The sequence below is a fragment of the Lycium ferocissimum genome, unplaced genomic scaffold (assembly GCF_029784015.1).
Source record: "Lycium ferocissimum isolate CSIRO_LF1 unplaced genomic scaffold, AGI_CSIRO_Lferr_CH_V1 ctg2150, whole genome shotgun sequence".
In the NCBI taxonomy this organism is placed as follows: domain Eukaryota; kingdom Viridiplantae; phylum Streptophyta; class Magnoliopsida; order Solanales; family Solanaceae; genus Lycium; species Lycium ferocissimum.
Window position 1 is genome coordinate 5,707 of NW_026719745.1, and position 26,872 is coordinate 32,578.

Sequence of the window (26,872 nt, forward strand, 5' to 3'; positions counted from 1 at the left end):
TCAACAGCTGCCCATATATGATTCAATTTTTCTTTCTTAATATCATTCCACGATGGAACTCCCAACGGACACATATTACGATCACGAATTATTCTTCCCAAGTGGCTCGAAAATAGGTTGCTATTAGTTCCAACAGTTCGATTATTGTAAAAAGTTACTTTCAGTTTTTGTCCAACTTCAAGTGATGCAACTTCTTTACACTTGTTCCTACCCCAAACTCTTTTTACCTTTCTAGGATTAGATGAATCTACATCTGCATAATTTGGTTAAAACTACAGCAATAAAATTCGGTTCTTCAAATTAATAACACATGGATTCAAAATATCATACTTGTTTCAACTAATTGGGAGTGTTGCATAACTTGATCAGTAGATGGTGGCAATGAAATATTGGTTTGCATATGCTCTTTCTCAAGAATCAAGGGTTTTTTTATCCCTTGTTCGCATTCCTTGACTAGAAGACATGGCAGAATTTGATCTTGTGGTTTTAGGAGTTTGCATACTTTGATTAGCATCAATAGCACTCGTGTGGAGAGATTCCACCTCATTTTTAGAAACTTCTAAAGAGGAGCACAAAGATCTAGTTGTTTGCTCCTGTCCCTTCCCTATAGCACCTGGCGAAGAAATCATATTAGTAAAAGCATGGATATTTAATTTCAGTTATATATGCAATTACAGACACAACAGATTTAATTTGAAAAAACTTACTTGTTTCAATTTTTTGGGTATATTGATTAACTTGATCAGTAGATTGAGGCAATAGACTATCAATTTGCATATACTCTTTCTTAAGAACTACGAAATTTTTGTGTATTGTAGAGTTTTTAAGACCTTGTCCTCGTCCCTTCCCGGTAGCACCTGCAGAAAAGAAATCATATTAGTAAAAGCTTAGGAATTTAGTTTGAGTTATACATGCAATTAAACACAGGTGTAAGTTTTCTCTTGGCGTATGATCAGTTGACCGCTATTGTGCGCCACCATCGGGAAAATGGCATGGGGAAGTGTTAAATCCTGGAAATTTTCCGTTAACGTACAAGGAATAGACTAACGAAGGGCATGACGTATACGATATTTTGATAAGTAAGAAATAGCATTTGATGATCCTAATCGAGATTTCAAAGACATTTGAGGTAAGGGAAGGAAGTTGTTAATGAAAGCAAGGGATGTGTTGTGTGTCGGGTAAGATTTACGAGTGTCAAGTTAATGATGGCTTAATGATGTTTTGGGGAAGAGTGATAACGACCCTTAGATTGGTATTGAGGTGTTAAACAAGTGTTAAGAAGGTTCCATAAGGATTGGAGATCAAACGAGTCGATGAGAACGAACTTCAAAAACCTGGGCATTATACGGCCAAACATACTGGTCGTATAAAACATACGGACCATATGTACAATCTTATGTTCTGCCCAGAATGAGGGTCTTCACTTTACCAAACATACGGTCCAGACATACGGTCGGTATAAAATATACGGACCGTATGTTGGTCCATATGTTCGTGTCGGGTCAGATATTAAAATGATATAAGGACCCTCTCTCTCATTTAATTCATTTCATTTCTCTTCTCCACAACTCAAGAACCCTCTAGAATCCTCTCCACTCTTCATCCACAAGAACCCAAGAGAAAATTTTGATCAACTTCATCAAACCAACAAAATTAAGTGTATGAAATTCATTAGAGTTCATTCAAGTCAAGAAATCCCATTGGAAGTGAACTAGGGCTTTGGTGCAAGAAGAGTATTTACACTCAAGGCTTGTTCCTACACTATCTAAGGTAAGTTTTATGGTATTTTCATATTGTTTAAGGTATTGAGAAGTTGAAACACTTGGATTGTACAAGGATATAGAAAATGGGTCATGAATGTGGGAATAGTGTCATTTTTGAGTAGTAGTTTGAAGTGAATCATGAATATTGATATGCTATGATTGTAAGTAGGTTATGAATGACATTTAGAACATGGGATAAGTATTATATGTGAGAAAATGCAATAGTGAACTATGACCATGATTATGGAGAAATTGAAGTGAAATTGAGAAATGTGGATAATGTAGATGAATAATGATTGTTGCCTATGTTATTGTGAATGTTGTTATGGATGATTGGGAGTTGATATGTTATATGAGGAAAGTTGTATAAACAAAGGAAATGCTGCCCAATTTTTTCTAGCATTAGTAAGCACGTACATATAATCGATTAGCTAATGTTAATGCGAATTCTCTTGAAGGTAGAAACGTGGGCATTGAAGGAGAACGAGCAAGCGATAGAATAGTTAAACGAAAAAGGTATGTAAGGCTAGTCCTTTCTTTCTAAGGCATGACTCCATGGCATGAATTTTCCTACATTTCCATGACTTTTCTACGCATCAGAAATTATGAGTCTATGGTTATAAAGAGCTTTTCATAGGATAAAGAAAAGAGATACGATGTGAGCATGATGATGATGACTATGAGTTGAGCCTAAAAGTTCTAAAGTCCATGATATGTTAATTCCGTAAAGTTCTTGCTATGAATACGATATGATGTTTCCACAATCTAATGATCCTAAATATAGTTCCATTGATGTTTTCCTTATGTGCACTCACCTTATAATGTTAATTCCTCCAAGGTGAGATCTAACGATTATGATCACTCTATAATGCAATCGGGGGTTTACGACCTTATGTCACCCCGACATAGCTATAGTTGCCTTCAAGTTCTAATGTATGTTTTGGTGATAAATGTATAATGATGCTAAGTTTTGATAAGTCTATGATATGCACGATGACATAATTCCACCGCGCCTAAATGGCCGGACATGTCACCGCGAAGGCGGGCTGCTTGTGATTCCACCGTGCCCAAATGGCCGGACATGTCACTGCTAAGGCGGGCTGCTTATGATTCCACCGTGCCTAGAAGGCTGGACATGATCAACACTAGTGGGCGGCATATGATAGTTACCCGGGCGCGGGTTAACGATGATGATGTATATATAATATGATGACGTACACGCTATGGTAATACATATGATATGCTTATGTATATTATATGTATGAAATGTATCCACACTTAAAAAGTACGCAGGTTATATCTTCATCCTATGCCTTATGATTTCTCTATTATGTTCATTTCATTCATGCCTTACATACTCAGTACAATGTTCGTACTGACGTCCGTTTTCTTTGGACGTTGTGTTCATGCCCACAGGTAGACAGGGAGGTGATCTAGACTCGTAGGAGCTATTAGCTAACTTGAGAGCACTCCATTGTTCCGGAGGTGCCATTGATTATTCTTTTGTGTATATATATATATATATATATATATATATATATATATTAGGCACGACGGGGTCCTGTCTTGTCCCTATGTCTAGCACTCTAGTAGAGACTCGTAGATGCGTATGTGTGGGTAGTATGGTCTCACAGTTTCTCCTCGTATGTATATATTATTTTGATAGCCGAAGGGCTTATGTATATAAAGGTAAATATGTTTCAAATGAAAATAGTTTTTCTATGATTATGAGCATAAGAAATATGAATGAACGCACGATGAGTAATGGAATGAGTGGTGCTCGGTGGTCAGCCCCGGGTACCCATCATGGAACTAGTCGGGTCGTGACAAAGTGGTATTAGAGCAGTTCAGTCCTAGGAAGTGTCTACGAGCCGTATCTAGTAGAGTCTTGTTTATAGTGTGTTGCGCGCCACGGTAATAAACAGGTGGCTACAGGGCATTTAGGAAAAATGACCATTCTTCTTCTTATGAGATCGTGCGATAGAGCCGTGTATATGATTTTCTCCTCCCTAATAGTGTGTTATGATTTCAGAAATGCCACCAAAGGGAAAAGCTACAGCCCCCCAAAAGGGCAAGACTACGATGAAAAGGCAGGTAGAAAGAGAGCCGCCAATGAATGTAGAAGAGGGTGAATCACATAATGAGGCTCCGTCTAATGCTTCTTCCACCCCGCCTATTACAGAAGAACAAGAAGGAGCTTCAGCTCCAGCTCCTATGCCTCCAGTTCCTCCACCGGCTACTTCGGGTCAATAAGTCACTGAGGCTATTCATCTATTGACGCAGTTAGTTGCCGCCCAGGCACAGTGGCAGAATGCGGGTCCAAGTGATCGGTCAGCTAGTACCAGAGCCCGTGATTTCATGAGTTTGAATCCTCCGGAGTTTTTCGGGTCAAAGCTAGATGAAGATCCGCAAGGCTTTATTGATGAAATGTTGAGGACATTGAAGATTATTCATGCCTCCGAAACTTAATCTGTGGAGTTGGCATCTTATAGACTCCGAGATGTGGAGGTATTATGGTACAATAATTGGATGTCATCAAGAAAAGAGAATGCGCCTCCTCCCGTTTGGCAAGAATTTGTAGATGCTTTCATCCGCCACAATTTGCCACCCGAGGTCCGCTGAGCTAGAGCGGATAGATTTTTAAATTTGAAACAAGGAAATATGAGTGCTCGGGAGTATAGCCTTCAGTTTAATTCATTGGCTAGATATGTCCCGACTATGGTGGCCGATATGGGAGATAAGGTGCATAGGTTTGTGAGTGGCTTAGGGGCATATTTATTTAAGGATTACTTGACTGCTTCGTTGCAAGATGGGATGGATATTTTCCACATTCAAGCCCATGCCCAGAATTTAGAAGGACAACAACATCCGCAAAGGGGTGATCGTGATATTGATAGAGGGCAAAGCAAGAGGGCCAGATCTATGGGGGCAGGTAGTGATTATAGAGGGGGATCAAGGCAGGCATATTCTAGACACTCAGGCCAGTCGGCGACTAGTGCACCTCCACGATTTGCAGGTAGGAGATTTGATCGCTCCATTCCTTCAGGATAGGGTCAGAGTTCGAGAGCTTCAGGTTCCCAGTTTGGGGGTGATTATAGCCAGATAACCAGTCTCACGATGTAATCAGTGTAGGAAATTACACTCGGGGCCATGTCGCCAGGGCGCAGATGCTTGCTATGTTTGTGGACAGACTGGACACTTAATGCGTGATTGTCCCTCGAGGTATGGTAGAGGTGGAGTTCAGCCCACAGGATCAGCAGCTGGTTCTTCTTCAGTACGCCCGATAGGGCAGACTCCCCAGATCCTAGTAGGCCGAGGTAGAGGCCGAGGGGGAGCATCTACTTTAGGTGCCACTCAGCCCCGCATATATGCTTTAGCCGGACGATAGGATCTTGAGTCCTCCCCGGATGTGGTTACAGGTACATTATCCGTATTTTCCTATGATGTGTATGCATTGATAGATCCGGGTTCTACCCTATCTTATATTACTCCATGTGTTGCTGGTCGTATTGGGGTAAAACCCGAGCCAATTAAACCCTTTGAGGTATCTACTCCGGTTGGTGATCCCGTGATAGCTAGACAAGTGTACAAAAATTGTGTAATTGTGATATGTGGCCACTAGACTAAAGTTGATTTAGTTGAACTGGAAATGTTAGATTTTTATGTGATTATGGGTATGGATTGGTTGGTCTCATGTTATGCTAATGTTGATTGCTGAATGAAAGTAGTTCGATTTCAATTTCTGGGAGAGCCCGTGCTTGAATGGAAGGGTAATACCGCATCTCCAAGAGGTAGGTTTATTTCCTACCTTAAGGCAAGAAAGATGATAGCTAAGGGCTATATTTATCACTTAGTCCGAGTTCATGACACCGAAGCAAAGTCGCCAACTTTCCAATCCGTTCTGGTAGTGAATGAATTTCCAGATGAACTTCCAGGCCTTCCTCCGGAAAGAGAAATTGATTTCACTATTGATATGTTGCCGGACACCGAGCCTATTTCTATTCCTCCTTACCGGATGGCTCTGGCAGAATTGAAAGAGCTAAAGGCACAGTTAAAAGATTTGCTGTAGAAGGGGTTTATTAGACCCAGTTCATCACCGTGGGGAGCACCCGTCCTATTTGTAAGAAAGAAAGATGGTTCCTTACGAATGTGCATCGATTATAGGCAGTTGAATAAGGTGACTATAAAGAACAAATATCATCTCCCCATGATTGATGATTTGTTTGATCAATTACAAGGTGCCAAGTGGTTTTCCAAAATAGACTTGAGGTCAGGTTATCATCAAGTGAGAGTTAAAGAAGAAGACATTCCCAAAACAGCTTTCAGAAAGAGATATGGCCATTACGAATTTCGAGTGATGTCATTTGGGTTAACTAATGCTCCGGCAGTGTTCATGAATCTAATGAATAATGTATTCAGGCCTCTCTTGGATTTATTCATAATAGTATTCATTGACGATATTTACGGTATACTCTCGCACAGAATCAGAACATGCAGACCATTTACGTATTGTTCTTGAAATTCTTCGAACTCGGGAGTTGTCTGTAAAAATTTCAAAGTGCGAGTTTTGGCTGAATTCTGTGACATTTTTGGGTCATGTTATTTTAGATGATGGCATTCGAGTTAATACTCAGAAAATTGAGGCTGTGAAGACTTGGCCAAGGCCTACGACGCCTACAGAAGTCCGTAGTTTTTTGGGATTGGCAGGTTACTATAGAAGGTTCGTAGAGGGATTTTCATCTATTTCAGCCCCATTGATGAAGCTAACCCAGAAGTCAGCTAAATTTCAGTGGAATGATGCTTGTGAACGCAGCTTTCAAGAGTTGAAGGACAGATTAACCTCAGCTCCAGTCTTAACACTTCCAGAAGGGCCAGATGGTTATGTTGTATATTGTGATGCTTCCGGTGTTGGGTTAGGATGTGTGTTAATGCAGCATGGTAAAGTCATCGCTTATGCTTCGAGACAGCTGCGGAAACATGAAAAGAACTACCCAACTCATGATCTTGAATTGGCTGCAGTTATTCATGCATTAAAGATGTGGAGACATTACTTGTATGGTGTGCATCGATATCTATACAGATCACAAGAGTCTTCAATACATTTTTAAACAGAAGGAGTTGAATATACGGCAGAGGCGGTGGCTAGAATTATTGAAAGATTATGATGTGAGTATTTTATACCACCCCGGAGAGGCAAATATAGTAGCTGATGCGCTTAGCTCGCGTCGATCGATGGGCGGTTGTTGGTGTGAAGTTCCTCCAGAAAAGAAAGAATTAATTCATGAGCTCCACCAACTAGCTAATCTTGGAGTACGTTTAATTGATTCAGGTAGTGCAGGGATTGGTATTAATAATCCCACAGTTTCGTCCTTGAATATGGAAGTGAAAGAGCGTCAATATGAAGATCCTCAGTTGAGCCATTATAGAGACACATTTCATGAAAAAGAGAAGTCTCCATTTGAAACTTCTATGGATGGAATTCTTAGATACCGAGGTAGGCTATGTGTTCCGAATGTTGCAGAATTGCATCGCCGAATCCTAGAAGAAGCTCATTTTTCTCGGTATTCTATTCATCCAGGAACGACAAAGATGTATCATGATCTCAAGTTAATTTATTGGTGGGATGGAATGAAGAAAGACATAGTAGAATTTGTGGCTCAATGTCCAAATTGCCAGCAAGTGAAAATCGAACATCAAAAGTCAGGAGGATTATTGCAAGCAATGGAGATCCCTACTTGGAAATGGGAAGTGATCAACATGAATTTTATTGTGGGATTACCTCGTTCCCGAAGCAAGTATGATTCCATATGGGTAATCGTGGACAGACTATATAATATAGACTCATTTTCTTCCTATCAGAACCACATACTCAGTAGAAGATTATGCAAGGTTGTATCTCAAGGAGATTGTGAGGCTCCATGGTATTCCGATATCCATTATCACAGATAAAGGAGCGCAATTTACAGCCAAGTTCTGGAAATCTTTCCAAGAAGGTTTAGGTACTCAAGTAAGGCTCAGCACAACATTTCATCCGCATCGATAGGCAAGCCGAACGTGCCATTCAGACCGTGGAGGATATGCTACGAGTATGTGTTCTAGATTTCGATGGTAGTTGGGATGACCACTTACCTCTAATTGAGTTTGCATATAATAATAGCTACCATTCCAGTATTCAAATGGCTCCGTATGAAGCTTTATATGGAAGGAAGTGCAGGTCTCCAATTGGATGGTTTGAAATAGGAGAAGTACAACTAATGGGCCCTGAGTTGATCCAACAAGCAGTGGAAAAAGTCAAGGTGATCCGAGATCGATTGTTGACAGCCCAAAGTTGCCAAAAATCTTATGCGGACAACCGCTGGCGAGATTTAGAATTTCAAGTTGACAACTGGGTATTTTTGAAGGTGTCGCCAATGAAAGGGGTGATGAGATTTGATAAGAAAGGAAAGTTAAGTCCTCGATACATTGGACCCTATAAGATTATCCGCAAGATGGGTCAAGTAGCTTATGAATTAGACTTACCTCCAGAACTTGAATCAGTCCATCCATTTTTCCACGTTTCAATGTTCCGCAAGTGTGTTGGAGATCCTACGAGGATTGTTCCAATAGATGATGTTCAGGTGACAGAAAAGCTAGTCTATGAAGAAGTGCCCATTGCCATATTAGACAGGCAAGTACGGAGACTTCGAAATAAGGAAGTGGCCTTAGTTAAGGTCTTATGGCGAAATAACAACCGAGAAGAGATGACTTGGGAGGCGGAAGAGAAGATGAAGTCCATATATCCGCACTTATTTCAGCCCCCGGAAGAGATCCATGATGAGACATCGAGATTATGAGGTATGTATGTTTTCTTTTTATGCATATGGGTCATGTGTGGCCAACTTATATTGCTATTGTGTTGTGGCCCTGTGAGGCAATGTTATTATGGGCTGTTGTGACAGGATGGTAGTGCTATATTACAGGGGAAACTCTGGCGAAATTTTTATAGAATCCTCGATGACTTAACATTCGAGGACGAATGTTCCAAAAGGGGGGAAGAATGTTACATCAAGGAAATTTTTTGTTAACGTACAGTGAATAGACTAACGAAGGGCATGACGTATACGATGTTTTTATAAGTAAGAAATAGCATTTGATGATCCTAATCGAGATTTTAAAGACATTTGAGGTAAGGGAAGGAAGTTGTTAATGAAAGCAAGGGATGTGTTGTGTGTCGGGTAAGATTTATGAGTGTCAAGTTAACGGTGGCTTAGTGATGTTTTGGGGAAGAGTGATAATGACCCTTAGATTGGTATTGAAGTGTTAAACAAGTGTTAAGAAGGTTCCATAAGGATTGGAGATCAAACGAGTCGACGAGAACAAATTTCGGAAAGCTGGGCATTATACGGCCAAACATACTGGCCGTATAAAACATACGGGCCGTATTTCCAACCGTATGTTCTGCCAAGATTGAGCGTCTTCACTGGACCAAACATACGGTCCAGACATACGGTCAGTATAAAATATACGGACAGTATGTTGGTCCGCATGTTCGTGTCGGGTCAGATTCTAAAATGATATAAGGACTCTCTCTGTCATTTAATTCATTTCATTTCTCTTCTCCACAACTCAAGAACCCTCTAGAATCCTATCCACTCTTCATCCACAAGAACCCAAGAGAAACTTATGATCAACTTCATCAAACCAACAAAATTAAGTGTATGAAATTCATTAGAGTTTATTCAAGTCGAGAAATCCCATTGGAAGTGAACTAGGGTTTTGGTGCAAGAAGAGTATTTCCACTCAAGGCTTGTTCCTAAACTATCTAAGGTAAGTTTTATGGTATTTTCATGTTGTTTAAGGTATTGAGAAGTTGAAACACTTGGATTGTAGAAGGATATAGAAAATGGGTCACGAATGTGGGAATAGTGTCATTTTTGAGTAGTAGTTTGAAGTGAATCATGAATATTGACATGCTATGATTGTAAGTAGGTTATGAATGACATTTAGAACATGGGATAAGTATTATATGTGAGAAAATGCAATAGTGAACTATGACCATGATTATGGAGAAATTGAAGTGAAATTGAGAAATGTGGATAATGTAGATGAATGATGATTGTTGCCTATAGTATTGTGAATGTTGTTATGGATGATTGGGAGTTGATATGTGATATGAGGAAAGTTGTATAAACAAAGGAAATGCTGCCCAATTTTCGCTAGCATTAGTAAGCTCGTACATATAATCGATTAGCTAATGTTAATGCGAATTCTCTTGAAGGTAGAAACGTGGGCATTGAAGGAGAACGAGCAAGCGATAGAATAGTTAAACAAAAAAGGTATGTAAGGCTAGTCCCTTCTTTCTAAGGCATGACTCCATGGCATGAATTTTCCTACATTTCCATGACTTTCCTACTCATCGGAAATTATGAGTCTATGGTTATAAAGAGATTTTCATAAGATAAAGAAAAGAGATACGATGTGAGCATGATGATGATGACTATGAGTTGAGCCTAAAAGTTCTAAAGTCCATGATATGTTAATTCAATAAAGTTCTTCCTATGAATACGATATGATGTTTCCACAATCTAATTGGCCTAAATATAGTTCCATTGATGTTTTCCTTATGTGCACTCACCTTAAAACGTTAGTCCCTCCAAGGTGAGATATAACGATTATGATCACTCCATAATGCAATCGGGGGTTTACGACCTTATGTTACCCCGACATTGCTATAGTTGCCTTCAAGTTCTAATGTATGTTTTGGGGATAAATGTATAATGATGCTAGTTTATGATAAGTCTATGATATGCACGATGATGTAATTCCACCGCGCCTAAATAGCCAGACATATCACCGCGAATGCGGGCTGCTTGTGATTCCACCGTGCCCAAATGGCCGGACATGTCATCGCTAAGGCGGGCTGCTTATGATTCCATTGCGCCTAGAAGGACGGACATGATCACCACTAGTGGGCGGCATATGATGGTTACCCAGACGGGGGTTAACGATGATGATGTATATATAATATGATGATGTATACGCTATGGTAATACATATGATATGCTTATGTATGATACATGTATGAAATTATCCACACTTAAAAAGTACGCAGGTTATATCTTCATCCTATGCCTTATGATTTCTCTATTATGTTCATTTCATTCATGCCTTACATACTCAGTACAATGTACGTACTGACGTCCGTTTTCTTTGGACGCTGTGTTTATACCCACAGGTAGACAGGGAGGTGATCCAGACTCCTAGGAGCTATTAGCTGACTTGAGAGCACTCCATTGTTTCGGAGGTGCCATTGATTATTATTTTGTGTATATATATATATATTTTGGGCACGACAGGGTCCTATCTCGTCCCAATGTCTAGCACTCTAGTAGAGGCTCGTAGATGCGTATGTGTGGGTAGTATGGTCTCACAGTTTCTCCTCGTATGTATATATTATTTTGATAGCCGAAGGGCTTGTGTATATAAAGGTAAATATGTTTCAAATGAAAATAGTTTTTCTATGATTATGAGCATAAGAAATATGAATGAACGCAGGATGAGTAATAGAATGAGTGGTGCTCGGTGGTCAGCCCCGGGTACCCCTCATGGCCCTAGTCGGGTCATGACAGGAAGGCCCCCGTCAGGGCCTTATATGCTGAACAACAGACCAATGATTATTAAAATGTGGACTGATGATTTTGATTTCAATAAAAAAGTCTTGAAAATAGTTCCTCTAGGGGCTCAGTTGCCAAATTTACCTTTGAGTTGTTGGGGAATTGACTTTTTGAGTAGGATAGGGAGTACACTGGGTATTCCATTGTATAATTGAAAGCCACTTTGTTATCCAAAATGTCTACAGTTGGGAAACATTTTCCAAGAAAACACTAAAAACCAACCTTCTAAACGCAACAGGACGAAACATCATATGTGGATTGTACAAGTGGTACAACTAGTAGTTGTGACTGAAATACAAGGTGAGCAAGCAGATAGGAAAATAGGGGTGCATGTTGCTAAACGACAAGGGATGTAAATCATAGAACCCGAGCATCCTATTGAGAGTATAGTTGAACCAAATACTGATGGTTGGCAAACAGTAAGGAGTAAGTCTGCAGGCAAGGGCACTAAAACTTTAAACCTTGGTTTGGATACATGTACATAATTCTTACTTGGATTGTGAATAAAAAAAATTACAAAAAAAAAAAAAAAAAAAAAAAAAAACCACAACATATTTAATTGGGAGAAAAAACATACTTATTTCAACTTTTTGAGTGTATTGCTTAACTTGATCAGTGGATGGAGGCAATGGACTATCAAATTGCATATACTCTTTCTCAAGAACCATGGAATTTTTATTATCATTCCCATTCCTTGACTAGCAGACACCGTAGAGTTTTTAGGACCTTGTCATCATCCCATCCCTGTAGCACCTGAGGAAAATAAATCATATTAGTAAAAGCTTTGAAATTCAGTTTAAGTTATATATGCAATTAAAAACCACAACAGATTTAATTTGGAGAAAAAACATACTTATTTCAACTTTTTGGGTGTATTGCTTAACTTGATCAGCATATGGAGGCAATGGACTATCAAATTGCATATACTCTTTCTCAAGAACCATGGAATTTTTATGTATCATTCCCATTCCTTGACTAGCAGACCTCGTAGAGCTTTAAAGCCCTTTGTCCTCATCCCTTCCCTGTAGCACCTGAGGAAAAGAAATCATAATACTAATACTTAAGCATTTAAATTCAGTAACGCAAATTAAAACAGTAGATTAATAAAAATTCTTACTTGTTTCAATTTCTTGGATGTATTGCTTAACTATATCACTAGATTGAGGAAATAAACTCTTAGTTGGCATATTCTGTTTCTCAATCAAAGATCTAAGCCCTCCTCATCCTCGTCCCTTTCCTATAGCACCTATAGCACTTGGCGCGACGAATGCATATCTGGTAGTAGTCTTCATAGTTGATCCCACCTCATTTTCAGTCTTTGATGGTTTCATATTAAACCTGCAAATAGCGAAAGTAAAAAAAAACAATAAGAGAAAATGTGTGACAATGTAGTAATAAAAGAAAAGTTCCATCAGAATGTGTAACAATGCACTAATTCATAAAGAGATACTTCACCTCATTAGTTCTTTTTCGTTTCTTTTGAGAAGGATTTCCTAATTCTACAATATCATCATCCATTTGTTTCACAATCTCATAGGAATCACGAGGTTGAGTTTTCCTTGCTACATGCCAACCTTTGTTGAAACTATCATCAGCATAAAACACTTGAGATGCTTGCTCCGCTAAAATAAAAGGCTCATTTGTTTTAAAAAATCTCCCTGGATTAACACTCACAAAGTCATACTCATCTTTTTTAACTCCTTTTATTGTATCATACACACCAAACCAATTACATCGAAACAAACTCACTCTTCTATCCATAACAAATTGTCATTCAATCACATCTATTAAAACTCCATAGTAATCAAGTGTTACACCCCAGAAAATTTCGTGTTACTAAGGCTGCAGACGGCTTAATGTGAGCTCAAGGAGGAGCAAATATTACAAGTATAAAGGATGAAATTCTACTGTATTAGCATGAGGATAGCATGAGTATGATATTTGGAATTCGTACAGTATGATTGGAATGATACGTTAAAAGATATATAGCCCTCGTAATCGTAAGCTGAGGTGGGGTCCACATGTCGAGATTTTATAAAGGACATATGAAAAGTTATATGGATAATATATGTGAAGTTAAACACAACTCAAGAAGGATCCTTGAGCCAAATCCAAGGGTAAGCCCTCCAAAAAGATGTTTTTAAGTTATGTTTTCGGGTGATCTGATTTCGGGAGGCCTTAACCCCATCATTATTTAGGAATTTGGGAAAAATCCAAAAATTAAAGTTGTAGATAATTGAAATAACTTTCCAACCATAGGTTGTGGGCCTTCACACGACATAGGAATAAAAAGTTATGGATGTATTAAGGCAGAAAGGTCAAGCTGGGCAGTGGGCTCGGCCCAACCCGATTCCAAGTCGGGTCAGGCCCACTTCCCTTGCTATTTAAGGGAAATTTTCAGCCTTATCTGCCTCATTTTCATACCAAAGGTCCATAATATTTTAGAGAGGGAGAGAGGAGAGTTAGAGAGAGAAAGTGGAGAATCGATCAAGTTCGAGGCCCTGAATCCCGAGGCTCGTGAAGGATAAAGTGTAGTACGAGTTGTCGTCGTCATTTTAAGCTAAAAGTTAAACTTTGGGGATGTTGTTTTCATGGTGGCTGCTCATATAAGGTATGTTTAAGATGTTAATGATGTTCTTACCATGATCATTGATGGATTTGACGGGTTAGAATAGAGAAAATGACGTTGAAAGTTTGGTTATAATTTTTGGATATCAAATGACTTGGGGGCTGTTTTGGTATGATTAAATGGATAGAATTAGTTGGATATTGATATAAAATGATTGTTGATATTGTTGTTGATGTTGTTGATAAGTTGGTGTTCTTGAATTTGGGAGAATAAAGTGAATGTAGATATCGTATACAAAGCGTATACTGGGCTGTTTTGGTGTATATCTTTGGGAGTTGATGTTTTGAGTTTAAAGAGGATTATATGATATGGTTGTTGTTGTTGTTGGTTGCTGATTGCGCTGTTAAATTGAATTGGAATTAGAGGGAAACGAAAATTTTAGGGAAAATCTTTGCCCGAATTTACGGAAGTTAATTACGAGCTTGGAGAAGTACATGAACCTTTTTCAAGTTGTCCACGGTTTTCTTTACCTTGATTGTGGATTGGCCAGTGTTTGGAAGCATAAGTTAAGCTAATCACGTAAGCGACAAGGTATGTTAAGGCTATCCCTTCTTTCATGTTGGCATGATTCTTGTTGTTATTCATTCTATATGTACTCCATATGATTCCATTCTTAGACGAGTAAGGTCTAAATGTTTCTTGTGATGGCTTATTGATATTATACTCCTATTATGTTCTGAAGGGAACACCCATAAGGTGCCACGTTGAGTTGTGTATATGGTTTTACTAATGATTTCGAGGAAATGAGTTTTATACTAAAGGAAACATAAAGTTTGATTTTCAAAACCATTCCGAAGGGGGTGCGAGATTTTACTACTTCATTTCATTTACGACTTATGTTTACATTCCATAGTATCATCCCTTTGTATTGACATGATCATTTATTCTTTGGGTAAGGCCATAAGATGAAATTGAGTAGAATATAAGTAGTAAGAATTTCATAACAATTCTACCCTCAAACCTGGAAGTATGTCCTCCTAAGTCTAGTGAGATACAAATTTGATAACTTCTTATAAAGACTAAGGCTAATAACTGGATTGGGATGAATTGATTAGTGACTTATGATATGAATTGAAATTGATATTTTTGGATTAAATTTGTGTTGATATGATGGTGATATTTAGCCGGAAGCGGCTACCCGAAGGGGCCATCATTATTATGCCGGAAGCGGCCGTCCAAAGGGACTATTGTGATACTAGCCGGATGCGGCTGTCCGAAGGGACCATTCTGTTAACATGTCGGAAGCGGCATGTGTGTTGGATTGTATTATTTACTTAAAGATTGTTTTGAGATTTCGTGTGCACATTTATGTTTCTTCCAGCGAAGGCTGCAGGTATTGAGTTAGCTTGTGATTTCTTCTGTCCTAAGTCAAATTTTGATTATGATTCGTTACCACCTTACATACTTAGTACATTGTCCATACTGACGTCCTTTTGCATGGGGATGTTGCGTTCATGCCCGCAGCCGCAGATTGTTTGGCAGGTTAAGTGTATAGCAAGGATGCTTGACATCAGCTGGGATTGACAAGTTCCACCTTGTTCTGGAGCTGTGCTAAGTTATGTATAGATATGTATGATTATGGGTATGTCAGGGCCCTGTCCTGACTCATAATGTTCAGTTTACGTCTTAGAGGCTTTTGCAGACAGTGTCCTGTGGTATATTTGTCAAGATGTCGACAAAGTGATATCAGTTGAGTCATTTGTGGATTTTAAAAGAGTATGTATTTTAGATGATTTTGATTAGTTTAAATTACTTATTTGATTGAAAGATTTCATAATCGTTATAAAGATAATGATTTCTATTTGGAAAATTTTCTTGTTTTTAAAAGCTTTTGAAATAACAGGTTTTGATAGAGCGAATGCCTAAGGGTTCGCTCGACTCTGATGAGAGTCGGGTGCCCGTCATGCCCAACCATTGTTAGGGTGTGACAAAGTGGTATCAGAGTAGTTCGTTCTAGGGATTGTCTGCAAAGTCGTATCAAGTAGAGTCTTGTTCATGGGTGTGTTATCGACCACAATTATGAACAGGAGGCTACAGGGCATCTAGGATGGTTTACCTTCATTCAGATCATAGATTATGCTATAGAGCTGTGCTATAGGCCTTGAATCCTTGCCGCTAACTTTAAGATTTGAATTTTGATAAAGTGATTGTAAAGTGCAACTATGATTGCGAAATTGGAATTGCTCGTAAGAAAGGTAAGTTCTCTGATGATTAATGATTGCTATTTAAGGTAAGTGCTGCAGGTTAAGGATTGCAGTAAGAAAGGTATGCTTCTTATCGAATTGAGAATGTCATTGTGAAGAGCATTTGTACAGGTATGTATAGGGTGTTGTAATATGATTGTGGCCCTGTGAGGCAAGTTGATATATTTTGATTGTGGCCCTGTGAGGCAAGTTGATATATTTTGATTGTTGCCCTCTGAGGCTTGTTGGTTAGCTGTATACAGGTGGGTAGTACAAATTACAGAGAAGGGTTATAAGATGGGTTCAGAATGAGTTTGAGAGTTAGGTTGAAATTACTCGAGGATATAGAAGTGAGTCAAGGATTAAGATACGTTCTCTCGGGGATTAGAAGTAAAGTGGATGAACTAAGATTAATGTGATTCGAATAATGCGATAAGATTATGAGAAGAGACTTAAGAGGGGAAGCAATGATAAGCAAGGAGTCATTCGAGAGGTGAGTCAGTATAAAAAAAAAAGAGTTAGCTTAAACGAGCAAAGAATGAAACAAGGAAGAGAAAGAAACATGATTATATGTGTTTGAGGAAATGGAGTAATGTGTCCCTTATAGAAATCAATATAACTGAAAGCATCAATGAGGTTAAGGGAAGTTGAAGCTTATAGAGGAAAGATAAGTATTGAAAAGGACTTTAGGAATTGTGAAGGGTTAAGTGATATTAATAAGCATAGGAATTGGATACGAGTATTAGTCTTTATTTAACATTCGAGGACGAATGTTTCTAAGAGGGGAAGGATGTTACACCCCTTTAAAATTTCGCGTTACTAAGGTCACAGACGGCTTAATGTGAGCTCAAGGAGGAGCAAATATTACAAGTACAAAGGATGAAATTCTACTGTAGTAGCATGAGGATAGCATGAGTATGATATTTAGAATTCGTACAGTATGATTGGAATGATACGTTAAAAGATATATAGCCGTCGTAATCGTAAGCCGAAGTGGGGTCCACATGTTGAAATTTTATAAAGGACATATGACAAGTTATATGGATAATATATGTGAATTTAAACACAACTCAAGAAGGATCCTTGAGCCAAATCCAAGTGTAAGCCCTCCAAAAAGATGTTTTTAAGTTACGTTTTCGGGTGATCTGACTTCGGAGGCCATAACCCCATCATTATTTCGGAATTTGGGCAAACTCCAAAACTAAAAGTTGTAGATAATTGAAATACCTTTCCAACCATAGGTCGTGGGCCTTCACACAACATAGGGATAAAAAGTTATGGACGTTTTAAGGCAGAAAGGTCAAGCTGGGCAGTGGGCTCGGCCCAACCCGATTCTAAGTCGGGTCAGGCCCACTTCCCTTGCTATTTAAGGGAAATTTTCAGCCTTATCTGCCTCATTTTCATACCAAAGGTCCAGAATATTTTAGAGAGGGAGAGAGGAGAGTTAGAGAGAGAAAGTGGAGAATCGATCAAGTTCGAGGCCCCGAATCCCGAGGCTCGTGAAGGATAAAGTGTAGTACGAGTTGTCATCATCATTTAAGCTAAAAGTTAAACTTTGGGGATGTTTTTTTCATGGTGGCTGCTCATATAAGGTATGTTTAAGATGTTAATGATGTTCTTACCATGATCATTGATGGATTTGACGGGTTAGAATAGAGAAAATGACGTTGAAAGTTTGGTTATAATTTTTGGATATCAAATGACTTGGGGGCTGTTTTGGTATGGTTAAATGGATAGAATTAGTTGGATATTGATATAAAATTATTTTTGATATTGTTGTTGATGTTGTTGATAAGTTGGTGTTCTTGAATTTGGGAGAATAAAGTGAATGTAGATATCGTATACAAAGCGTATACTGGGCTGTTTTGGTGTATATCTTTGGGAGTTGATGTTTTGAGTTTAAAGAGGCTTATATGAGATGTTTGTTGTTGTTGTTGTTTGCTGATTGCGTTGTTAAATTGAATTGGAATTAGAGGGAAACGAAAATTTCAAAGAAAATGCTGCCCGAACTTACGGAAGTTAATTACGAGCTTAGAGAAGTATATGAACCTTTTTCAACTTGTCCACGATTTTCTTTACCTTGATTGTGGATTGGCAAGTGTTTGGAAGCATAAGTTAAGCTAATCACGTAAGCAACAAGGTATGTTAAGGCTATCCCTTCTTTCATGTTGGCATGATTCTTGTTGTTATTCATTCTATATGTACTCCATATGATTCCATTCTTAGACGAGTAAGGTTTAAATGTTTCTTGTGATGGCTTATTGATATTATACTCCTATTATGTTACGAAGGAACACCCATAAGGTGCCACGTTGAGTTGTGTATATGGTTTTACTAATGATTTCGAGGAAATGAGTTTTATACTAAAGGAAATATAAAGTTTGATTTTCAAAACCATTCCGAAGGGGGTGCGAGATTTTACTACTTCATTTCATTTACGATTTATGTTTACATTCCATAGTATCATCCCTTTGTATTGACATGATCATTTATTCTTTGGGTAAGGCCATAAGATGAAATTGAGTAGAATATAAGTTGTAAGAATTTCATAACAATTCTACCCTCAAACCTGAAAGTATGTCCTCCTAAGTCTAGTGAGATACAAATTTGATAACTTCTTATAAAGACTAAGGCTAATAACTGGATTGTGATGAATTGATTAGTGACTTATGATATGAATTTGAAATTGATATTTTTGGATTAAATTTGTGTTGATTTGATGGTGATATTAAGCCAGAAGCGGCTGCCCGAAGGGTCCACCCTAGCTAAGCCGGAAGCGGCTGCCCGAAAGGGCCATCATTATTATGCCCAAAGCGGCCGTCCGAAGGGACTATTCTGATACTAGCCAGATGCGGCTGTCTGAAGGGACCATTCTGTTAACATGTCGGAAGCGGCATGTGTGTTGGATTGCATTATTTACTTAAATATTGTTTTGAGATTTCGTGTGCACATTTATGTTTCTTCCAGCGAAGGATGCAGGTATTGAGTTAGATTGTGATTTCTTCTGTCCTAAGTCAAATTATGATTATGATTCGTTACCACCTTACATACTCGGCACATTGTGCGTCCGACGTCCTTTTGCTCGGGGATTGCGTTCATGCCCGCCGCGCCGATTGTTTGGCGAGGTTAAGTGTATAGCTAGGATGCTTGATGTCACCGGGATTGGCAAGTTCCACCTTGTTACGGAGCCGTGCTAAGTCATGTATAGATAAGTATGATTATGGGTATGTCGGGCCCCGTCCGACTCATAATGTTCAGTTTACTTCTTAGAGGCTTCTGCACGATGCTGTGTCCTGTGGTATATTTGACAAGATGTCGACAAAGTGATGTCAGTTGAGTCATTTGTGGATTTTAAAAGAGTATGTATTTTAGATGATTTCAATTGGTTTAAAGTACTTATTTGATTGAAAGTTTTCATAATCGTTATAAAGATAATGATTTCTATTTGGAAAAGTTTCTTGTTTTTAAAAGTTTTTGAAATGACAGGTTTTGATAGAGCGAATGTCTAAGGGTTCGCTCGACTCTGATGAGAGTCGGGTGCCTGTCATGCCCTACCATTGTTAGGGTGTGACATCAAGGTTCTCACTATCTTTATCATTCTCACCAACTACAACAACACCACAATTTTGAATCCTTAATTTTTATCATGATCTTCTTCATGAAATCTATATCCATTAACAATGTAACCATTACAATGTGTAAAATATCCAGTAGGTCCACATGAAAGTGAGAGCAAATCTTCCATGATCCGACTATTATCTCCTTATACAATTGTGAAACCTATAAACAAATTAAGTTAAATATTTTAGAATGAGTAATACAACATTAAAATGTCAAATTTAATGTTTATGTATTACTTACCCTAACTTTAAACCATTCAATAAATTGTCGATTTCATTCTGCATCAGACAAGTCTTTGCACAGTATCCACATGAGTTTGCGCAAACTCCCTACAAAATTGAAGTGGACTGTAAATGTCATGTAGAAAAAAATTATACTAAAGAAAATAAGGAAAATGAGATGATATAAAAGTACTCTCCATACTCGAGATATGGTATGACTTCATCACAATTCTTTAGTATGTATATATGTGCTTGTTCCAACTCATTTGCTTCAAGATCGAATGGATCTTTGACTCCCAGAGCACTTCCAGGTTGACAAAACACAGATAAACCTCCATTAGATTTTCTTAAACCCCCATCATAATTTCGTTCAGGCCGATTGAATTTAGTGTCGATCCTATGCAGATACCTTGAACATAAGGTCATACATTCATTTGCGATGTAGCTCTCGGCAATAAAACCTTCTGGACATGCCCTGTTACCAATGAGAGATTTCAAAAAGTATAACCATCGTTTCACATGATACATCCACCGATAATAAATAGGTCCAGCAATCTTAGCTTCACTAGCTAAATGAATAGGTAAGTGCATCATGACATCAAAAAATGAAGGGGGGAAGACCTTTTCTAACTTGCACAGTGTTATGGGAATTTGCTCTTCAATTTGTTCCAAATCATCAATCCTCAACTCCTTTGATCCAAGAACATTAAAAAATAAAGACAACTCAACAAGAGGTTCACATACTTCTTTGGACAACATACCACGAAGTGCAAGAGGAAGTATATGTTGCGGAAGAACATGACAATCATGACTCTTCAATCCAGATATCTTGTGATCTTTCAGGCTCACACGTTGAGAAATATTAGATGAAAATCCATCAGAGACCCTTAAATTCTTCAAGAAAAGGCAAAATTTGTGCTTATTTTCGGGATGCAATGTATAGCATGCAGTTTGAACTTCGACTTTCTCCCCTCTTTGGATGGGGTGCAATTCCGGCCTAATGTTCATTTATTGCAAGTTTAACCGAGTTTTAATTGTGTCTTTGGTCTTTCCCTTGACATTCATGATTGTCCCCATAATATTATCACATATATTTTTTTCAATATGCATAACATCCACATTATGTCGCAATAAGAGAGACTTCCAGTATGGAAGTTTAAAAAAATACTTTTCTTGTTCCAATTATCCTCTCGATTTTCATGTGATATCTTCTTCCTTTTCTTTGGTTCCTTTGTTAATTGTAGCCCTTCAAGATCTTGCACTTGATTAAGTATCTCAATATCAGAATGGATTTTTGGTGGGAGCCTTTTCTCTTTTGTACCATCAAATGAGTCCTTGTCCTTCCTCCATTTGTGACTAAGAGGAAGGTAACGCCGATCGCCCATAAAGCACTGCTTCTTACTATTAGTCAATCGAAATGAAGAAGTGTCTTTATTGCAACATGGACATGCCAATTTTCCTTTTGTACTCCATCCAGATAAATTTCCATATGCTGGAAAGTCATTGATGGTCCATAACAAAGAAGCATGCAACTTAAAATTCTGTCTAGATGATGCATCAAAGGTCTCAACACCAACATCCCACAACTCATTTAGTTCCTCTATTAAAGGTTGAAGATATGTATCAATTGCATCTCCTGGACCATTTGGACTAGGAATAAGCATTGACAAAATAAAATTTTCCTGCTTCATACACAACTAAGGTGGTAAATTATAAGGAATAAGAACCACAGGCCAAATGCTATATGAGATTTTTGAATTCCGAAATGGCTGAAATCCATCACTAGCAAGTCCAAGTCAAACATTACGAGGCTCGGCTGCAAATGAAGGATGAAGTTCATCAAATGACTTCCATGCCATCGAATCAGCTGGGTGCCTCATTATTTCATCATCTACTCTTTTATCCTTATGCCATGTCATTAGAGTAGATGTCTTTCTAGACATAAACAACCTCTGAAGCCTAGGCTTTAATGGAAAATAGTGTAAAGTCTTTGATGCGATCTTTTTACCCTTTTTATTCCTTGTTTCCCCGCTATGTGTATCTATTTTCCATCTATGCAATCATTAGGACAAGCATCACCCAACTTGAATTATCTTCGCTTGGCATTTGGTTCTCTTTTAACATTTTTAATAACAAGTAAATCATTACAATACTTTTGTGTGGTTCCTTCATTAAGATTAAGCTTTTGGATATAAATCTCTCATCAAAAAAAATTCGCTTTGGCATTTGTACTTCATCTTCAACGGGTGTGTGGTTCCTTCATTAAGATTAGGATATAAATCTCTCAACAGTTCTTGCACTTCATATTCACTCTCACATTCTTCTGCTTCATCACCGTCTTCATCTTCAGATTGTGACTGTGGCTCACCTAAAGTTTCCCCGTGATGATACCAAAAAGTATAATTTTTAATTATTCCATAAACTTTCAAATGTGTCTCAACTGTCCCACGGGTTCCTAAAGTTGTATTACAACATTTGATACATGGACATCGTATTTCATATTCTTCTCCTGTTTTCCAAAAAGCATAATCCAAAAACTTTTGCACCCCGATTAAGTAGGCTTCATTGAGCCGATTATCAACAAGTTGCATTCATTGCTTACTAGGTGCCATAACCTTAGAGAGTAGAAAACAATTAGATTAAGAAAAGAAAAAGGATAATAAAATAACTTAGATGCACACAACTTGTTATGATCATATACACACAACTAAGTTGAACTCTAAGGTCGTACTTTCTAGTGGATTTAGGTTCCTTTATCCGTTAAAGCATTGCACTATACAATCAGATGGGGCTAAGATGAATAAAGATTAAAAATTAACTTTTAATTAAAATGTTGGTTGCTAAAACATGTACACGTTAAGTACTTACACCAACGTAAAATGAAAACAGTATACTTTACGACCCAAAAAAACACAACTCTGCCTTACTTGAAGTTTCTCATGGAGATCATCCAAATACTCGCTTACGACTAAAAGAGTACTATTTTTTTTATGAAGTACAGATTTTATTAAATTAGTACCAAGATAGTACAGGAACGTAAAAGAAAAAACAGCCTACTACACTCTTCTTCCTAGCATATCAAGAAAACCACATATTTGTTCAAATTATCTATAAGTTACTTTTACACCAGAAGTACAAATTTTGTAAACATCTATCCTTAAATAGTACTGCTTGTTGGTGGTTGATGTGAGATCATGAATCCCTAAATTATTAAAATGTATCAGGATTCATGCTCCCTGCTATTTCTTTTTTCTTAAAAGATACGCACCAATATTTTTCTTGCTTAGTTATATGGAAGAACAATATCTATGAATACACTGGTAGTTGTATGTTTGACATTACTTGGCTCATAATCCAACTTCTCCCCATAGTTCGTATGCTACTCTCGATCCGAAACTAATACATGAAGAAAGAACAACAAACATTAATAAACATACACCAACATATTCATCTCATTACATAACATTACCCTTGCCATTGAGTAGCAAAACAAATGATTTACATGTTATATCGGCTATATGTCCAAACTCAGAACATTATTTTAAGGATTAATGTTTATTCTAATACTAGAAAATTAGAATTTGACCATGTACTCTTAACCTCCTCATTCTTTTTAAAACAACGAGAGTAGTTTTTACAATTAATAGTAATTTGAAATTTGTCAAGAAAAGGGAAAATGGAAGCTATATAGTTCTTCAATAACATATAAAATGCAAGAAAGGAATAATTTTTTCTTATTTTAACTTTGATGTTATAATAATTAGATCTAACAGCAGCAGCGACATCCTACTCTTTGAAATCCTTCACATAGTTGTGATTATTCAATCGTTCCAATTTACAAATTGTACCTTCTCTTTAGAACTAATGGTTTTGTGATTTACGTTAAAGCTAACTTATGTGATGGATTTACAGATGCTCATAGTGGAGGTAGAAATTTATTTAAGTTTGGCCATAAAAGTTAAATTCACATATTTGGTTAGGCCTTGCTTCAAAACACGGGTTCCATAACTTTTTCAAATTTTTTTCCTATCGAAAGTGAAAGAGTTAAACACAGCGAAAGGGAATTGCTATCTTGCAATATGCTATTATTTCCAGGTATGCTAAATACAAATGACATTAGAGATTAGATAGGCTATGAGGTATAAATGAATTTAGTCTAAACCTTTACAGATGTAAAATAAGAAAAATTGCAATAGAAGTAACAAGACAAGTCCCTATGTGGCTCGAAAAATCACAACACCGAAAAGGTCTTCTTGATCCTAACACATACGCATAAAATAGATAGCACAAATTATCAAAAACTAAACAAAGAGACATTCATACAACCAAAATAAGCACACAAATCCAACTCGGCTTGTACAAAGCTATAAAATGAAATCAAGATTGAGTCTTAAAATAGAAATAAAAGGTTTTTTGTATCATAAACACATACCCAAAAGAATAAACTCAAAAATTCAGCGGGTACATACACAAAACATGAAATAGAATCAGAAGATTAAGTTTTAAAATAGAAATAGCGGGTTTTTCACCTCATAAACACGAGACCCAAAACAATAAGCTCAAAAATTCAACTTGGAGCATATACAAAACATTGAAACTGAGTCAAAATATTGAGTGTTTACCTTTCTGATTTTAAACAAAGAAGTAATAGAACAAATAGCACAAATTATAGAAAATAAAATGAAGAGGGAGAAGAATCTATAATACCTTGAGAGGTTTTTGATGAACAAGAGAAGAATCTGAGGAGATAAGAAATTAATTGGTAGAACTAGGGCAGAGCAGATAACAGGAGCGATGTGTAGAAACTAGGTGTGCTTGTGTTTTCAAAAGATAGAGAGTTTGATTAATATTTGGAATTTTTTATTTCGGTATATATAGCTCAATTAGTTTTGGCGCCTTTGTTTTTGGTGAAAACATAAGTTTTTATTTCACTACACTTGATTTGGCGCCAAATTCTTGAGAAAATAGTAGTTTTTTTAATATTTTAATATTATATTTGTTGGCATCTATCCCTCTCATGGCCCATAAATTACAATTTGGGACCAGTTACTAAATTCTTTTGAGACTAGATTTAGTCCCGTCGCAATAAAATGTAGAATTCAGGACCGGAATAAAATCTCATCCCAAAAAATGTACTTTTAGAGACGGGATTATTAACTCGTCCCTAAATGTTGGTCGCAGATAAGCCTTTTTCTTGTAGTGATTCGTCTTCAAGGTTATAGAAAAGTAGACAAGCCTAACTTTCATATATGAATAGCTAAGTTTAAGTATTACAAATATTGGAAGGATTAGAGATTAAACGAATCGACAACGAAAGGAAAAAATGCATAATGCAACTTGACGAGGCAAGCTGATGACCCGTCAACATGTTGACGCCGTCGTCAACATTGTTGATGGTGATCAGAGGCAAGTTGACACCCAACCACCTAAGAATTAGGGGTTGTGGCAGGTTGACGGTAGAAGGACGACAGTCGTCGACCATGTCGATGCCGTCGTCGAGCAGTTCGACGCCATCGTCCTTTTGAGGCAGTGGCCACCTTCTCTCTTTAATATATTAAGTTGGGCATGATTTCGTCCTCATATTTTCATCCAAACAGATTCATATACTCCCTAAAGGCTCTCCAAAACCTTCAAAGTGAGTTTTCTCAAATTGGATCAAGACTTAGTCTTGTAAAATTGGAAACTAGTTAGGAAAGAACTATAGTATCGGTGCCTTGTTATATGGCTGATTTGGAAGCTTGGAGCTAGGATTTTAATGGAGTTTAAGGTATGTTCTATCCTCTACTTTGGATAATTAAGTTGTTTACGGAAGAATTCCCTAGTTTAAAGCAAACGAAAATTGTGCTATGAAGGCGTAAACTAGTTTGTTGATATGGTTGCCTTGTGGGCTGTTTTTGATTGGGGTTTTGGAGAGATTCTCACTTGTTTATGTTGATATGTGATGTTGTTGTGGTTGATGATGTTGTGTACATAATGGATTGTTTTGGAGTTATGATTGGAGTAAGAATTATAGGGGAAATGCTGCCCAAATTTCATTAAGTATTATTCATACTTGGGTTGAATAGTAAGAGATGTAAATAGCCTGATTGTAATTTATGTCATCTTAATTGTAGACTTACGAGCTCGAGAAGTAGACATTGGACGTTTAGATAGACTTCCAGGTATGTTAAGGCTATCCCTTTTATTTATTTTGGCATGATCCTTATGATACGAACGAAAGAAGTAAACGAGCGAGTTCCAAAGACTCTAATCCTAGATAGTATAGGATTCATTGCATCCTTGATTTCATATGTTCCATATCTACAGCTTCCAGAGATCCATTATATTGTCATATTAGCTTCTTATGTTACTGGGAGATCTTATGTTATCTTAAGTAGTTCAGAGCATCCTTTTACGAGTCTTTCATGCATATATATATATATATATATATATATATATATATATATACAACTATTTTTTTACACCGCGCCTCGCTATAGTCGATCGGGCAGGCACGTAGATGTGCACACCCGCTTGCAGTGGCGGCACATTATGAGATTACCCCGGACACGGGATGACATGATATATGGATCGGGTTGTACATTCCATAGCATCAACAATGACACTATGATATATGTATATAGTTTTGGGAGAAAGCATGCATATCATACACCGCAGAGGCACTTTCAGTTATATATAGTACAAAGATACTTCCAGATATTGGATTAGCTTTCATGTTCAGACGTCTTTCATGGTTCTTATGTACATGTTGTTCTTATGCCTTACATACTTGGTACATTATTCATATTGAGTCCCCTATTGC

General features: G+C 37.6%; 1 long non-coding RNA gene across 3 annotated transcripts; it reads right to left on the reverse strand.

The window, feature by feature from the left end:
* Nucleotides 1–586: 586 nt before the first annotated feature.
* On the reverse strand, nt 587–24,985 carry LOC132043158 (uncharacterized). 3 transcript variants are annotated; one of them, XR_009411687.1, is made up of 4 exons: nt 24,778–24,985; nt 12,534–12,754; nt 11,994–12,169; nt 814–857 (listed from the first exon to the last, which is right to left on the reverse strand). It is a non-coding gene; the product is annotated as an uncharacterized LOC132043158 (long non-coding RNA). The 3 variants fall into 3 exon arrangements; XR_009411688.1 differs by lacking the exons at nt 814–857; nt 11,994–12,169 and adding an exon at nt 587–613 and having other exon boundaries at nt 24,778–24,979; XR_009411689.1 differs by lacking the exon at nt 11,994–12,169 and having other exon boundaries at nt 813–857; nt 24,778–24,980.
* Nucleotides 24,986–26,872: the final 1,887 nt, after the last annotated feature.